Source organism: Protopterus annectens, chromosome 8.part0 (genome assembly GCF_019279795.1).
Source record: "Protopterus annectens isolate FY-2018-M chromosome 8.part0, PAN1.0, whole genome shotgun sequence".
Lineage (NCBI taxonomy): Eukaryota > Metazoa > Chordata > Ceratodontiformes > Protopteridae > Protopterus > Protopterus annectens.
The window spans coordinates 1,712,955,329-1,712,973,173 of NC_056741.1; the positions used below are offsets into that span (position 1 = coordinate 1,712,955,329).

Consider the following 17,845-nt stretch of genomic DNA (forward strand, 5'->3'; position numbering starts at 1 on the left):
TGGTGAGCTCGGCTCCGACATCTGCCTCGAGCCTTCCTTTCGGTGGGTCCTGGAGTTCCTAGTTCTTGGAGGGTTCTCTCGGACCTCCCTGGGAGGGGAGCCTTCGAGGTGATGAAGAGTGTGCTGGCCACTGGTCTCAGCCAGCAGTCTGTTCCCTTAGCTCCTCCCTCTATGGTGTCTGTTGACATCTCTGCCACTTCTCTTGCTCCAGGACCCAGAGAACCTCCGCCTCAGGTTTCCCCACTGGGAATATCCCCCTCTTCCGAGGATACTCCCGATTTGACGGGAGAGCCGCCGCGGAAGAGGACCTGTAAGAGGAAACACATAGACACCAACGAGTCTATCACTTCAAATACTGACTTTAATGAGTCAGAGGGATCGCCAAGACCCCCTCTGAGGATGTCTCATTTTCAGACATCCTAGAACTCCTTAGACAGAGGGGAAACTGGCCCACCAATAATCCCTCTGAGGATGAGTCAGTATACCTGGAGGCGTTTGGATCTCGGCCCTCCACCTCCTGGGTGTCTCCGCCTTTCCACCCCCTTATGCAGGTTATTGCTCGAAAGGCGTGGGCTGCTCCTGACTCTGTAGAGCCAGTCCCTAGGAGGCCTTCTAAATTTATTACTGCCCCGTCGGACAAGCAATTCCTCACAAAAGGTGTCCCCGCTGATGCCATGGTGGTGGCGGCTGCCACCAAGAAGGAACTTGCAGATCCTTCCATACCTGTCCATCCTCCTAATAAGGACTCTAGTAGGACCATGGATAGATATGGTAAGCGGATGTTTTCTTCAGCGACCTTTGCTATGCGTTCGCTGAACTACCTATGTCACTTCACCAGACTCCAAAGGGATATCCTTAAAGAGCTAGGTGAAGTTGTGCAGGATCCTACAGCTGCAGGGGCTCAGGAAAAAATTGCTTCGCAGCTAGGAACCCTTAACTCCATTGCAAACTCCTCCATGCGGCTGATATCATATGCTGCTGATGGAGCGAGTAGGGCCGCAGGTACAGGTGTGGCTCTTAGACGCCAAGCCTAGATGCGGCTATGTAATTTTGCAGATCCCTTTAAGGCGTCCTTCACAAACTCTCCCTTTGATGGGTCAGCTTTGTTTGGCCCTCAAGTGAAGGAAACGTTGACCAGGTGTGAGCAGGACGGCAAAACTCTTTCTGCCAAAGGAGTCCGTTTTTCCACCCCTTCTAGACCTTACCCCAAAGGACAGAAGGGTGGCAAAATGTGGTTCCGCAAATCCCAAGGAGTCACGCCGGATTCACGTGGTCAGTTTACCCCTAGAGGCAGAGGGGGTAACAACTACAGATGCCGCTCTAGAGGCAGAGGAGGTCCACAAAACCAGGGAAGCAGAGAGCCTCTCTCTGACAAGCCCTTTCAGCATCCCTGAGATGTTGCCCGACTGTCCATCCTTGGAGGCAGTCGGGGGAAGACTATCGCTGTACCCAGAAGCCTGGCGTTCCCTCACTCAAGACAGATGGGTACAGTCGATCATATCCGAGGGTTACAAAATTCCTTTCGAGGAAAGTCCCTTCTCTCACTCAAATTCCCTTCCAGATGTACCACCCGGTCTAAGGGAAATTGCAGAGTTAGAAATCTTAAAACTACTGCAAAAAAGAGCCATTCAGCCAGTTACAACAGACCATTCAGAGCCCGGAATCTACTCAAGGTTCTTTTTGGTCCCCAAAAAGACGGGAGACTGGAGACCAATATTGGATCTCAGCAGACTCAACAAGTCTGTGAAGAAGTCAAGATTCCGAATGGTCACTCTTCAGTCAATTCTGCCCTTCTTGCAGAAGGACAACTGGATGTGCTCAATAGATCTTCAGGATGCGTACTATCACATCAAAATTCACAGACGCTCCAGGAGATTTCTCCGCTTTCGGCTGGGGTCCAGTCATTTCCAGTTCAGAGCCCTGCCCTTTGGTCTCACTACAGCCCCCAGAGTGTTAACCAAATGCATGGCAGTGGTCACGGCTCACCTGAGACGTCAAGGATTCCAGGTGTTTCCGCATCTCGATGACTGGCTCCTTTCAGCCACCACCAGGCATCAGCTTGTTCAAGCCAGGGATTACACAATAAATCTTTGTTCACATTTGGGCATCTCGATCAACTTCGAAAAATCATCCTTATCGCCCTGCCAGTCTATTACTTTCATAGGCACAAACTTAAACACTGTTCGGATGTCAGCTACCCTTACAGACCAAAGAGTTTCAGACATTCACAGTCATGTCAGGATTATTCTAGCCAACAAGAAAGTACAGGCCAGAATGGTTCTAAAGGTATTAGGCCTCATGGCTGCGGCCATTACTCTTCTTCCCTGGCTCGCTTCTACATGCCTTCTTCAGTGGATGTTGTTCACTCAGTGGTCTTACCAACAACTTCCAATGCGTCACCAAATTCTGGTGACACAGATTTGCAAAAATCATCTTGCTTGGTGGATCACTTCTCCCCAGATTCACCAAGGCAGACACTTTGTACCCCCATCCCCGGTAGCCACTGTCACCACGGATGCCTCCCTGATCGGGTGGGGGGGGTCATTATCAGGGCAGGATGGTTCATGGGACGTGGCAACCGTTCGAGTACCACCTGCACATAAATGTCCTAGAGATGAGAGCAATGCTTTTAACGTTGCAAGCCCTCAACGACTTTCTTCCTGTAGGGACAATTGCAGTCCACACAGACAACATGTCTGTAGTTTGGTATATCAACAAACAGGGCGGAACCAAGTCCTACCCCTTGTGTCGAGAAGCGCTCAGACTTTGGCAATGGGCGATCTCCTCTCATCGGTTTCTGGTAGCAACGCACATCCCTGGGAAAACCAACATTTTAGCGGACAGATTGAGCAGAGCTATTCTCATGCCTCACGAGTGGTCTCTCAAGCAATCTATAGTGGAAGAGATATTTCTGGAATGGGGTCGCCCATGTTGCGATCTTTTTGCTACTCCCCAAAACAGCAAATGCCCAGACTTCTTCTCTCTCTTCCCTCTGCCAGGCCATCCCCCCAGAGACGCTCTGACCCAGGATTGGCCCCAGGGACTTCTTTATGCCTTTCCTCCTTTTCCCCTCAAGTTATCCAGAAAGCAACCATTTTGAGAGTCAAAATGATTCTCATTGCTCCTTATTGGCCTCGACAAATTTGGTTTCCGTTCCTCCATCGTCATCTTGTGGTGCAGCCGTGGCATCTGGACCCAGTGCCAGATCTTCTGATTCACCAATCCGGTCAGCTGCACCGGTCTATCCCTTCTCTCAACCTCACAGCATGGTTGCTCCACTTCCTTCCTTAGCCAGGCTTCCTTTGATCTCTAACCCCGTTAGAGACATTCTAGTAGCTTCTTTAAAATCCTCTACCAGGAGGATTTATACAAGCAAATGGAAACATTTCTCTTATTGGGCTAAAGCCAAGAATATTGATCCCTTCACTGCCCCAGTCCAGGCAGTTTTGGATTTCTTAGCGGAGATTTTTCATGCAGGCTCCTCTTCTTCCACAGTTAGAGTTCAATTGGCTGCTATCTCGAACTTTCATGTCGGGTTCGCAGATCACAATATTATGTCCCACAGGCTTTGTAGAGCCTTCTTGAAAGGTATTTTCCTCCTGAAGCCTCCAGTCAGGAATCCTCCTCCTCAATGGGATCTAAATTTAGTGCTGACATCCTTGATTCTTCCCCCCTTCGAGCCAGCTGTTTCTTGCTCCCTGAAATTTCTTTCTTGGAAAACCTTATTCCTAGTAGCTATTACATCGGCCAGGAGGGTGTCTGAACTTCATGCTCTATCGGTTCGACCCCCCTATTTGGTCTTTCACAAAGACAGAGTATCATTGAGAACTAATCCGACCTTTTTGCCTAAGGTCACCTCAAAGACTAATTTGAATCAATCCATTGATCTCCCTGTATTTTTTCCAAACTATTCAAACAGATCGGAACAAAAACTACATTATCTTGATGTCCACCGCCAACTCAGATATTATTTGGACAGAACTATACAATTTAGGAAATCCGATCAACTCTTTGTTTCCTATGCTGATAATAAGAAAGGCCTTCCTGTCTCAAAAGTCACATTATCTAGATGGCTTTCTTCTGTCATCTCTGAAATTTATCGGCTCAGGGGAAAACAGCTGTGCTCAAAACCTAAAGCACATTCAACTAGAAGCTTAGCTACTTGTACAGCTTTTCAAGCTAGACTTCCTTTAGACACTATTTGTGCAGCGGCCACTTGGGCCACTCCTCATACTTTTGTTTCCCATTACAAATTGGACTTGGCCTCCAGGGACAGAGCCAGTTTTGGCTCTACAGTCCTCAAGAGTCTGTTCCATTGAGCCACCCAGGATAGAGGTGCTAGGGACACGGTCCCATCAAGCAAGAATGAAGGCGAGATTGACAACTTAACATTGAGAAGTTATGTACCTACCATAACGTTCCATGTTAGTTGTCTTCTCTCGCCTTCTTTCTTGCGACCCTCCCTCCTTCCCCCAGGCCTGGACAGACCTTTTTCTACAAGGAATTATTATGCTGAAGACCATTCAGAGCTGGTCCTTCTTCCATCCTGTAGGCTTTTCTTTCTTCCTTTGGGAAGTGTTTATGCTTGGTGCTATTGCCCCTTTGTCATCAAACGAGATCTGGGTACTTACCGCCTTGCATCATGGGATATGGGGCTGCCTCGAGCTGGTAAAAGTGACTCTCGAGCTTAGCAAGTGCCGAGTCGGAGCCGAGGATCGGCTCCGAACCCATCAAGCAAGAAAGAAGGCGAGAGAAGACAACTAACATGGAACGTTATGGTAGGTACATAACTTCTCATTCTAATACAGTTGTAACACAAGAATCTTATATAACTCATGTTGATATTCACAAATGACATAACTATTTACAAAATTCCGATAGCTTTGCTGGCAGTATCTCCCTTTGTCCCAGAAAGATAAAAGGTTAGGGAGTTGTAGCCAGTTGAGCTGGGAGAGAACAATGCAGTGGTGAGTTCTGTGTGGATGATTAGTGGCAAAGTTGGCAATTTTGTTGTAACATGATTCTTGGTTTAAGAGGTCAGTCTTTCGCAGATTTCTGAATATGTGAGAACCATATAGGAGGGTAGAAGGCAGGTGTGATCGAGCAGTGGCCAGCCTGGCAGTTTCTGTAAGGTATGGTTTGGCCCTATAGAGGGTGTCAAATTTGATGTAATTTTTTTTGATTGTCATAGAAGTATGTTTAGCAACTTTTAGATTATCATCTATTGTGAGATCTAGAAGTTTAGTCTGGTTTGTGGGTTCTATCTTACATGCATGCATACATACATACATACATACAAATGTTTCAAGCACGGGCATTAATGCCCTTCTAGCTTGCCAATATACCAATACACTTGTTCCCGTAATAAATGTCCAGGCTGTTCTTAAAAATATCTAAACTAGTACTTGCTTTACTGTAATTTGGTAGTCTGTTCCAAGCATCAGCTACTCTGTCAGAGAACCAATTAGTACACTTCTCGTTCCTATAGAATCTACTACATAGGTTATCTGATGATTCTCTAGTACTTTTTGATAACCCCAAACATTCACAGAGGTAGTTGTCCCTAAATGCCCTATACACCTGAATAAGATCTCCCCTTAAATATCTGTAAGAGACACTGTACAAGTTCAGATATTTTAGTCTTTCATAATAACTTAGATTTTTCACATCCATGGATGCCCTTGGTATATTTCCGCTGTACTCTTTCCAGTTTATTCATGCTTGTTTTCCTATAGGGTTTCCATATTATTGTTCCATACTCAAGTTTGGGTCTAATGTAACTAACTAACAATGACTTCATTATGTTTGATTTCCTGCACTTTATAAATCTTTTTATACAGCCAATAGTTCTATTAACTATCACTAAGCCAATTGGTTGATATGATTAGAAAAGCTCATAGCTGAATCTACCCATATATCCAGGTCCTTAAAAGAATCTACAGTTTCAATCACTGTGTGCTGTATTAAATATTCACCTTTCAGTTTGTCTCCCAAATTTCATATGCTTAGTTTTTTATACATTTATCCCAGATGGTCAATTTAGTCATATTATTTTGCAGACATGCTTTATCTGTAACGCTTGTAATCAGTTTACCCAATTTCAGGTCGTCAGCATAGACTGTAGAACACCTCAAATGAAAAAGTAAAGTCTGAAAGATACAATCTAAACAAGTAAGGGCCTAGGACAGAGTCCTGTGGGACACCTTGACTGTAACCAAGGATTTCACCTGTCCAGTTGGTGTGCGATACTTGCCATGTCCTGTTTGTAAGCCATGCAGCTATCCATCTTATCAACAGTACATCAAAACATAGTTGTACTAATTTATTGATCAGTATTTTGTGTATGACCCTGTTAAATGCTGAAGTTAAATCTATATAAATCACATCACAGCACCATTTTTCATTCATAGCTGTTATTATATTGTTATAGAACATCATAATCATCTTGCTTCTGTTCTATTAGAGGATTGTGAGAGGGGGACTGGCACGGTTTGGATTTTTTGTTTCTGAAGACCATTATCTTGGTTTTGTTTGGGTTTAGTATGAGTTGATGTTCAGAGAGGTATTTTTCTATGCCCTAAAAGGAAGTTTGCATTTTTATTTGAAGTTCTTGGAGTGAGGAGGTTGAGCAGATAAGTGTAGCATCGTTGGCGTACTGGACTATAGAGGCTAGTTGAGTTGCAAAGTTGAGGTTGTTTGTAAATATGCTTAAGAGGAGGGGACCAAGTATATGGAGCCTTGGGGTACACCGACCGAGATGGGGAGTAGGGGTTAAAGACTGTTCTGCCATTTAGAAGCCTGTTGATGATTGGAAAGATAGCTATGGAACCAGGACTGGGATTTTTCCTCAAGAATCATCAAGACTCTGTCCTTCTTGGCCCTTCTGTCTTTTTTTTTTTTTGATTGATATGACTGCTGTGCGGATCATGTTCCTGAAGTGTCCTACTCATGGATCTGCATTTCTGGGTTTATGACCTCATCCTCTTCATTGAATGTCACCTTATAATTCTTACATTTCCTTTTAGGATTCTCTGTATTAGGATTTCCTTCTTCAGTTGTTGGAGTAAAAAAATTCCTTGTTGTGAGCTGGGTTAAGTACTTTTAAATTATTAAGTTCCATTTCCTTTTTGTGGAACCAAGAAGGCGCTTCAGCTCTTCATCTTCTGAAGACATCTTCCCCTCTTTTCACTGCAGAAGGGAAAATCAGTGATTTTTTTCTCATAGAGCATACAGTCTTGTAAATGCACCAAAAGCACCAATGGGATCTGCTGTGGCTTGTGAGTCTCCAACCATATGTGACCCAAGAATGTGTAATGTGTGTTGTGTGCTGTTGAGATTAATGAGGAAGACTTCCTTCAGAAGTTTATGATAGATGAAAGCAGCATGGACCCAATAGTAGGGCTGATGACCAGTGGTGAAGTCACACACATCAGGATTTCAGTCAAAAAAGTAATACTTCTCATCATGTATAATCACTTTGTCATCAAGCTTGTCAACTTTGATTACATCTAAATGTAGATTTAGGGGAGGTTTTCCCACCCTGTAAGAAACTGAATATGACAATTCCTGAAGCGTTTCTAAAAAAAAAAAAAAAACGATCTGAAGTAGTTTACTTAATTTTATCTTCAACCTGTGGGTATTCGGATCCATATCGGATCCGAGCCAGCAACTTCACAAGCATCTGCTCTGAGCTCTAAGCTCCTCCCCTTTACCCATAATACACCACCATCTACTACCACATAGTTGTTGTGTAGTTCCTTCCCTTCCTTAGCATGTGCGTGGTCAGGCTAGGTTTTTTGGTGACTGGGTGTTTGTTTTGTTTTTGCTGTGATGTCTGATCAGCCTAAATCAAGTTTAAAAAAAAATGCACAGAGTGTGGCCATAAGCTTTCACCAGCAGATGGCCACACTCTGTGGGTTGTTTGCTTGGGCATTCCCCACTGGTCCGTCCAATGCAGCATTTGTGCAGGTTTCAATCCGAGGGTCCTAAGAGATAGGCTAAACTTGTGGCTAAAGGCCTGCTTCCAGCGTTAACCTTAGACTCGTTAACGGTTCTTCTTCTGCAGCTCCCGCTCAAACCCCCCCCACCCTCCCGTTAGACCTGCTGAAGGGGATGTTATTAAAGGGTGAGACAAAGAGAAAAAGGACAGACAAAACGATTCAGAGAGAGGGAGAGACAAGAAAAAGTAAGGGGATAGGCCCCGTAAGAGGTCTCTTGATTGGGAGGCCTTTCCTGGGCTGCCTTCGAAAGTTTCTAGACCTGTTTCTCCTCTGATCCACTCCCCCAGATTTTCCCCGGAGCTGACGGAGCCTATGGAGCTGAGGCCTTCTTCCAGATCGTACCAGCGACCAACCAGATCCGAGTCTGTAGCATCCTCTTGCTCGACTTGGAGTCTTTCAGAAATGGACATGGACAGGATGATGCGAAGATTAATTTGGACCCAAATCCAGATGGGAGTCTTGCCAGGCCCCTCTCCCTCTGGAGAGGGGACCTCGAGGCCTTTCTTCCACCCGATTTCTCCTTCCCAGATCTGGCCTTCAGTTTCGGGGTACATGGATCCAAGGATCTTCGGAGCTGGGGATTCGGCGCTGATGGTTCCACCAACCTCGACTCCGGCAATTACCTTGAGTTCCTCGGATCCAACTAGTTTGGATCCGAGCAGCTCTCAGGGCCAAGGACTGGGAGTCAGACCTGAGGGGATGGAGGTGTATTTGGCTCCGACCTTGTCGGATCCAGGCCTTTCCTTCGGAGTTCCAGTTACCTTTAGCCTCGGTTCCAATCCTCCCGACCCGGAGAGAGCTTCCTCCTTGTTGGACTCTAAGGAGGTTCGCTTTCCTTTGGCGTTTGACATGGTGGAGAAGGTTCTCTCCCAAGGATTGAGACCCCAGCCTATTCCCTTGGATTCTGCCCAGAGTCCGTTGGACTCAGTTGTGACTCCCTTCATCTTGTCTCAGGGACAGCCTGTGGTAGAGGAGCCCCAGGCTCATGAGTCCTCTTCAGAGAGTTCCACTGAGGAGGAACATTGTAAGCACACGTGCAAAAGGAGGCATTTGGACTCCCCTGAGTCCCTTACAGGGGACACTGATTTGGATGAAGGAGAAGGTTCCCCTAGTCACCTACCGAGGATGTCTCCTTTGGAGACATCATGGAGATCCTCCGCCAGAGGGCAGGTTGGTCAGCCCCAAAACCTCCTTTGGATGAATCAGTGTTCCTGTAGGCTTTTGGCACAGGCCCATCTACTTCCTGGGTGTCCACGCCGGCGGATCCTTTAGTAGGTCTTATCACCAGGCGGGCATGGAAGGAGCCGGACACTGTAGAGCCGATACCAAAGCACCCTGATAAAATTTTCTGTCCACCCTCTGACAGACTGGCCTGTTATAAAGGATCCCCTGTGGATGCTATGGTGGTTGCAGTAGCCACCAAGAAGGAATTGGCTCAAGAGAGTTCCTCGGTCTACCCTCCGGATAAGGAATCCAGGGCTATGGATCAGTTTGGGAAGCGAGTGTATTCTTCAGCGACGTTTTCCATCCGAGAGCTGAACTACTTGGCACACGTCATATGACTGCAGTGAGACCTAGTCACAGAGTTAGATGAGTCGCCCCCAGAGTCTTTGTCGCAGGAGCATAAGCGTCTGTTCTCCACGCAGATGTCTACTCTGAAGTTAGTGTTGAGCACGTCCATGCGCCTCCTTTCTCATGCTACTGAAGGAGCAGCTAAGGTGGCTGGGTCTGGCTTTGCTATGAGGTGACACGCTTGGCTCAGACTATGTCAGTTTGCGAACCCTTTCAAGGTAACTTTTACGAATGCTCCCTAAGATGGTTCTTCTTTCTTTTGGAAGACCGTCCGTGACACCCTAGTCCAGAGTGAGAAAGGTGGCAGGACCTTGTCTGCCATCGGAATCCGCTTCTCTAACCCTCAAAGATCCTTTTCCTGGAATCAAAGAGGGCAAAAGAAGATGCGATTCCAGAAATATCAGTTTTCCAGGGATTCTTTGGACAACTCGTACCTTAGAGGCAGTGGGGGACCTGATAGACGCTGGCCCACAGGCAGAGGGGGTCCAAGGAACTTTGGGTCTATGGAGCCCTTCTCGGACAGCCCTGCACAGCAGCCTTGAAGGGTTGCCCGACTTCTCTACTCTGGAGACACCCGAGAGAAGATTATCATTGCACCCGGCGGCATGGGAGTCCATAACTGCAGATCGTTGGGTGCTACAAATTATATCCAGAGGTTACACCATCCCGTTTTGTTGCCCCTCTAATCAGACCAAAGAGCCTCCCAGATGTCCCACCCACTCAAAGGGAGACGGTAGCACTAGAAGTTTCCAAGCTGCTTCAAAAACGAGCCATCAAACTGGTCATCCCCCCTCGATCAGTCCGGGTTAGGCATTTACTCCAGGTTCTTTTTAGTGCCAAATAAAGACGGCGGACCTCAGACCCATTTTGAACCTGTCAACCTTAAACCTGGCTATCACCAAACAGAAATTCTGAATGGTCACCCTACAGTCCATTCTACCTCATCTTCAAGAATGAGACTGGATGTGCTCGATAGAGCTCCAGGATGCTTACTACCATATCAAGATACACAGAAGCTCCAGGAAATTCCTTTGCTTCTGGATAGGAGTCAATCATTTCCAGTTCCGAGCCTTACTGTTCGGTCTCACCATAGCCCCCAGGGTGTTCACCAAGGTAATGGCAGTAGTAGCTGCTCACCTGAGGCTTCAGGGGATTCAGGTATTCCCTTACCTGGACGATTGGCTCCTCGCTGCTTCCACCAAGCGTCTTCTTTGCCAAGCCATGGATTCATTCCTACGTCTTGCAGCCTTTTTAGGGATTACGGTCAACGTTCCCAAGTCACTCTTGAATCCTGTACAGATGTTAGACTTTATCTCGGCATGGCTGTTCACCCTTCAATTGAAAGTCTTCCTAACTCCAGACAGGGTCCAGAGTCTAAGGGCTCATGTCTCACTGATTCTTGGCCTTAGGCTGCCGACGGCGGCGGATGTTCTCAGAGCCTTGCCTTCTATGGCTGCCGCAGTTTCTCTCCGCCCCTGCGCCCATTTTCACATGCGTGTTCTACAATGGACTCTAGCCATACAGTGGTCTTGGCTGGATCTCCCAATGGAATACCCAGTTCATATCAGCAAAGCCTGCAGGGTGTCACTTCTTGGTGGGTCCAGTCGCCGGAGATTGTAGCGGGACGCCCCTTTGTTCCAGCCACAGCGACCACGGATGCCTCCCAACTAGGGTGAGGGGTGCATTATCTGGGAAGGACGGTCCAAGGCACGTGGTCCTGGATCGAGACCAGATTGCAAATCAATATACTGGAGATGTGAGCAGTGCTTTTAGAGTTCCAGGCCTTCCATACTGTCCTTCCTTCGGGAACTATTGCAATTCAGTCAGACAACATGTCTGTTGTCTGGTAGATCAACAAACTGGGAGGAACCAGGTCTTACCCTCTGTGTCGCAAGGCCATGAGTTTAGGAGTGGGGGATCTCCACCAGTCGGTTTCTGATTGCAATGCACATCCTACGGCGCTTCAACATTTTAGCAGACAAATTGAGTCAGGCTATTCTGATGCCATACGAGTTGTCCCTGAAGCAGTCAGTAGCAGAGAAGATCTTCCTTGTGTGGGGTCAGCCTTGTTGCGATCTCTTCACATCTCCTTCCAGCGTGAAGTGCAGCAAGTTCTTCGCTCTGAGCCTCTCACCAGGGGAACCCTCCAGAGACGCACTAGTCCATGCTTGGCCTCCCGGGCTTCTGTATGCTTATCCCCCATTACCACTCATTCTGAAGTGTCTTCAGAAGGCTTGTCGACTGGGGTGCAAGGTGATCCTCATTGCCCCATTCTGGCCTCGTCAGGTTTGGTTCCCCCTCCTCTGGTCTCATGTTCTAGCTCCTCCTTGGATTCTAGATCCTTGCCCGGATCTCATTTCTCAACCCTCTGGCATCTGTCCGCCCAACCTGGACAGCCTCAAGCTGACAGCTTGGTGCTCCAGTTCCCTTGATTGCCAGGACTCCTGGTCTTTCATCTTCAGTTAAAACTATTCTGGTGTTGGCTCACAAGTCTTCCACCAGAAAGATTTACCGCAGTAAATGGAAATGATTTTCTGTTTGGGCATCTCAGAGAAAGCTGGACCCTTTTACTGCCCCTGTATCCACAGTCCTGGATTTTTTATCCAACATTTTTCAACAAGGGGCCAGTTCTTCCACTGTGAAAGTGCAACTGGCAGTTGTTTCAAATTTTCATGTTGGTGAGAACATGAATGCCCTAGCCTCTTCCAGATTGTGTAAGGCTTTTATTAAAGGCAGTTTTTTTTGTGCCCTCCCATTAAGAATCCTGTTCCTCCTTGGGACCTTACTTTGATTCTTATATCTATATAGCTCACCTCAATATTCACAGCATAAATAATAAAATTGCTCACTTCCATGCTCTCCTGGATGTTCATTCCTTTGATATACTTTGTTTAATAGAAACATTGCTAAAACCCACTACACAAGATGTGGAAGTTATTCCATCTGGGTACAACATCTTGAGACAAGACCGCAAAGTAAAAAAAAGGAGGAGGTGTTGCTATCCTCTGTAAAGAAGGGCTACAAATATCTATACTAGATCTTGGTTCTTCTGAAAACAATGCAGAAATCATTAGCACCAAACTTCAACTTAATCCCAGCAAATCCCTAAATATAATATGTATCTACTTGCCCCCTGGTAACAGCATCACCACTCTGGAATGTATCCTTGCTGAACTCTCCATAAAAATTCCCAAGAGACAATAATTCTTGGAGACTTTAATTTAGACTGGAAGGACTGCTCTACTGAATCACCAACCTCCCATATTAACCTTAATGGCTTCTCAAAAACAATTAACTCCCCAACCAGAATTAATAAACCCAATAACAAAGAATCCATCCTAGACTGGATTCTAATAAATAATCACAAACAACTCTATAATGTAGGGACCCTCCCTGATGATGTAAGTGACCATTCTCATCAGGCAAAAGTGGAGCTCACACAACCCAACCATATATAAAACAATAAGAAGCAACAGAAACGTTAACCCCAATAGCTGAACTAAAAGAATGTGATTGGTCACCTGTAAAATACCTCCCACTTGACGAAGCAACAAACTACTGTAACTCAAAATTCTTAACAGTCCTTAACCACCATGCACCAAAGCGTTCCATCAAAATTAAATCTAAACCCGCCCCATGGCTTACAAAGAAAACCAGGCAGAAAATTCAACAGAGAAATAAAGTTTGGGCACTATGGAGAACAACTAAAAACCCCGTAGACCAACAACAATTCAGGCAAAAAAGAAATGAGACTAAGAAAGCTATACTCGAAGATAAAAACAACTTTTACTTCCACCTCCAACAGGCCATCCAAAATAATCCACAAAAGTTCTGGGCTAGCATGAACAGACTACTTCAACCAGGCCAATCCGCAACACCACCCCCTATAGGATCAAATTCCAACAATCCAAAGCAAACTGCTAATGCTTTTAATACCTTCTTCAGAGACCATCCAAACACTTGCTAATCATCTAACAACCGATAGCTCTGCCCTTCCAACCAGTACTACTAACTCTCTCCCAACTCTAAACCTGCAACCTGTCCCAACTTCCCTCATCTGCAACCTCTTAAGTAAACTAAAACCTACTACCCCATCAGCTGACCAGCTACCTGCTGAATACCTGCAAAAGGCAGCCAGAGTCATAGCTTATCCTGTATCATTGCTGATAAATAGAACCATACAAGAAAGCACTATTCCCACCATCTGGAAGATCTCCTACATTATCCCCCTACACAAGGGTGGAAACTCCAGAGAATATTCTAGCTATCGTCCCATAGCTCTACTTTCCCCATTAGCTAAAATAATGGAGAAGTGCATCCACAGACCGTTACTAGACCACCTACTCTAGAACCATTTACTGACCATATCTCAACATGGCTTCAGGCCTTTCCACAGTACAACAGCTGCACTCCTGTCCTTCACTGACAACATCAATAAAAAACATAATAACAGTCTTCTCTCTTCAGCACTTTTCATCGACCTTTCAAAAGCATTCGACATGGTCAACCACCACTTACTTCTCAATATTCTAAAATCCTTCTCTCTGGACACAAAGACTATACAATGGTTCCAGCCCTACCTTGATAATAGACAGCAGGCAGTGCTGTGGGACAAAAACCTCTCATCCCATCTCCCAGTTACCCTAGGTGTTCCTCAGGACTCTATACTGGGCCCCCTCCTTTTCTCAATATTTATCAATGACCTCAACCTAGCTATTCCTTTAACTAACTGTGTACAATATGCAGATGATTCGACAATAATCTGCTCAGCTAAATGTCAATCCCAACTGCAGACTCTAACTCAGACATTGTTCAATAAAACAGAAAATTGGTTTCTACAATGCTGCTTCCTCTTGAACCCCCCAAAAAAACAAACTCCTCCTCTTCACTGCTACCTGTAAATCACTCCCAATGAACTTTTCAGTCTTATCCAGTAATGGTACACTCATATCTCCCGATCCAACAACTAAACTTCTAGGGGTAACCATTGATAACAACCTGAACTTTGAAACCCATATCAACAATACCATAAAAACTGTCAACAGGAAACTAGGCTCCCTCTATAGGATAAAACCTTTTCTCTCCCCACTAGCCAGAACCACTATTGCCTATTCCCACCTTATCTCCACACTTCTCTATGCTTCTTCCATATGTACTAACTTGTCAAAAAATAACCTTAACAAGCTAGCCAGCGCTTACAATAGCATTGCCAGATTTGCTACTGCTTCCTCCTTTAGGACCCATCACTGCCATAATCTGAAACAATTAGGCTGGTTAAAGCTTCTGAATCAGATTCACTTTAAACATCTCACCATTGCGCACAAAACCCTTTTCCAACCTACCAATACCCCAATACTTGCTAGTCTCATTACCCAATATAAGAACCTTTCAACTTTACGTTCATCTAATAAACTGCTTGTATCAACATGTACATCTAATAACATGGCAGGAGATGCTGTGTTCTCAAATGCAGTTGGAAAGTATTGGAACCAACTCCCCATGAACTTACATCACTGTCTTCATTTACACTTTTTAAACACAATGTGAAACTCTACCTTAAAATCCATTGGTTATGTCCCTGTACATATCCAGACTAATCTCATACTATATCCCAAATACCCTCTCTTAAGACCTAATTCCTGCTCTATCTGTGTCTTTTTAGATCAAGGCCTATCTTTGGCAAAAATATATCTTATCCTAATAGAGAGAATTTAAAATACCTAATTAAATTCTTCTGCATATAATTCTAAAGCATCCTACCTAAGGCAGGCAACAAGTATTGTTTAAACTGTGAGCATTGCTGAACTGCTGAAACCTGAAGTATGTATTTGTTTAACAATTACTTTTTAGTTACTAATGAAGTCTTGTACATAAAGTCTAAAATATCTTATCTAATGCTTGTAACATGTTTTTGTATAAACTGTGAAGATTCCTGAACTGTTTAAAATTTGTAGTATTTAACTGTATAACAACTAGTACCTGTATGTTAGTAGTCTAGTAATCTCTTGAAGTTTATCTCCCCGGGACTCTACTGGAAATGGACATAAATCCAGTTAGACTATCCCGGTCAACAAATGTAAAATAAATAAAGGCACGTTTCTTTTACACCCTCCTGTAAAGAATCCTGTTCCTCCTTGGGACCTTACTTTGATGCTTCAGGCCTTGGTTGCTCCCTCCTTTGAACCTGCAGCTTCCCTGGATTTAAAGTTTCTATCCTGGAAGGCAGCCTTCCTAGTGGCTATTACTTCGGCTAGGAGGGATTATGAGCTTCAGGCCTTGTCTGCTGTGCCCCCTTATTTGATCTTCCATAAGGATAGGGTTTCTCTCTGCACGAATCCTTCTTTCTTACCAAAAGTGGCATCTGAATCAAACATTAACCAAACAATTAATCTTCCTGTTTTCTTCCCAAATTTTCAAAACAAAGGTGAATATAAACTGCATTTACTAGATGTTCATAGACAGCTTCGCTTTTATTTGCACAGAACAAAGCTCTTCCGTAAGTCTGACCAGTTGTTTGTGTCCTTTTCTAGGCCCTTTTTGGGTAAGGCCATCCCCAAAGTTTCTTTAACTAGATGGATTACTCTATGTATTTTGCAGATTTACAAAGACAAAGGATTGCCTCCACCTGGTGTGATTAAAGCTCACTCTACCAGATCTATGGCGATGTCTGCTGCTTTTTGGTCTAGGGTGTCATTGGATGACATTTGTGTGGCTGCGACTTGGGCTAAGTCGCATACCTTCATTTCTCATTATAAGTTGGATTTAATCTCTAGAGGGAGAGCATATTTTGTCTCTGCGATACTCTGGAATATCCTTCCATGAGGGCTTCCCAGGGGCATGAGTAGCTGCGGACTCTGTCCCACAGGTTGAAGATAAAATGCAGTAAACTACTTCAGATAAAGAAGTTATGTACTCGCCATAAGTTCCATCTGAGTAGCTGTACTTAATTTTTCTTCAACCGTCCCACCCTCCTTCCCCCGAACCTTCTCATGTTATGATCATTTTATGTTTTTTTCTGGTTTGAGTTGCTGGTTAGTTTGGTTTGCAGCAAACTCGGTCTGAGGGAAGCTGGTAGATGGTGGTGTATTATGGGTAAGGGGGAGGATCTCTGAGCAGATGCTTGTGAAGTTGCCGGCTTGGATCCGATATGGATCTGAATACCCACAGCTTGAAGAAAAATGAAGTATAACTACTCAGATGGAACATTATGGTGAGTACATAACTTCTTTTTTTATAACTGGGTGAATTTTCAAGGTGTTTAAGGCGGCTTGTTCAAAAGAAATAGGGACAGTCAAAAAGAGTCCTAGGAGCATTTATATTTTATGCCATCTTGTTTTTCAACTATTCAGATTCAAAAGGAAAATGATTTTTAAGGAACTACAACGATGTTCATCGTGTTACACTGCTGCAGTCATTACACTTGGGTTATCTGCAGTCAGGCGGTCCCGCAGTCGGCCCGAGTTCCAAAGTCTTGGTCCGGCGTCGGTTGCTGTTGCTTCTTCCCTGATGTCAGTGCGACAGAGGTATAAAAGAGGCAGCCGATGCCATTTTCTTCAGTCTTTCTTGCTGCGCAGTGCCCGAAGCAGAAGCAGTTTGCAAGTGCCAGTCGGCCGACTCCTGAGATTTTCAAATCGAATTTCAGACCGAAGTCTTCAGTAAAGCTAAGTACCCCGTTGGGGAACCTTTTCTTGCCTCAGTCCGATGTCAGAAAAAGTTAATAATTGCATTTCTTGTGGGAAGCAAATACCTCATAAGGACTTTCATTCTTATTGTATCCCTTGCCTAGGCCCAGACCACGACGTCACAGGTTGTCGGTTTTGTGCTAGGTTTAACAAACGAACTATTAAACGTCGGTTTGATTTCGCCCGACATTATTTTGGTAGAAAATTTAATTATACCATGCCGTCGGAGCAACTGATGACCGGGATGCATAAAAAGCGCAAAGATAAGGACAGGCAGCCGAGACCCAAACCAGACACCAAGGCCTCTGCTAGGCCAGTCGCCGGTTCTCCGGTTTTCAGTGAGGCGCCTACGCAGCCCCGGATGACCGCTGATTTAGAACCCCAGCCTGCATCCGACTCACAAGCGGAGATTGCAGGGCCTCCAGAGCCTTTTTCTTTAGACCCTTCCGACTCCATGGCTGAAAGGGATTCTGGTGCAGTTGAAAGCTCGTCTGTTGCTGAAGGTATCTTCAGACCGACTACACTTACTATTAAATCCTTTGCAAAACTGAAAACTTCACTAAAAGTAAGGAAGCCTGTACAGCAGTCTCC

At 45.1% G+C, this 17,845-nt stretch overlaps 1 protein-coding gene and 1 pseudogene across 1 annotated transcript in view; one reads left to right on the plus strand and one right to left on the minus strand.

Annotated features, from left to right (window-relative positions):
- The window catches only part of MLYCD (malonyl-CoA decarboxylase), a 1,175,690-nt gene that overhangs the window by 254,076 nt on the left and 903,769 nt on the right, over positions 1 to 17,845 (plus strand). The window lies entirely within an intron of this gene.
- LOC122807951 lies at positions 6,848 to 16,901 on the minus strand (annotated as a pseudogene).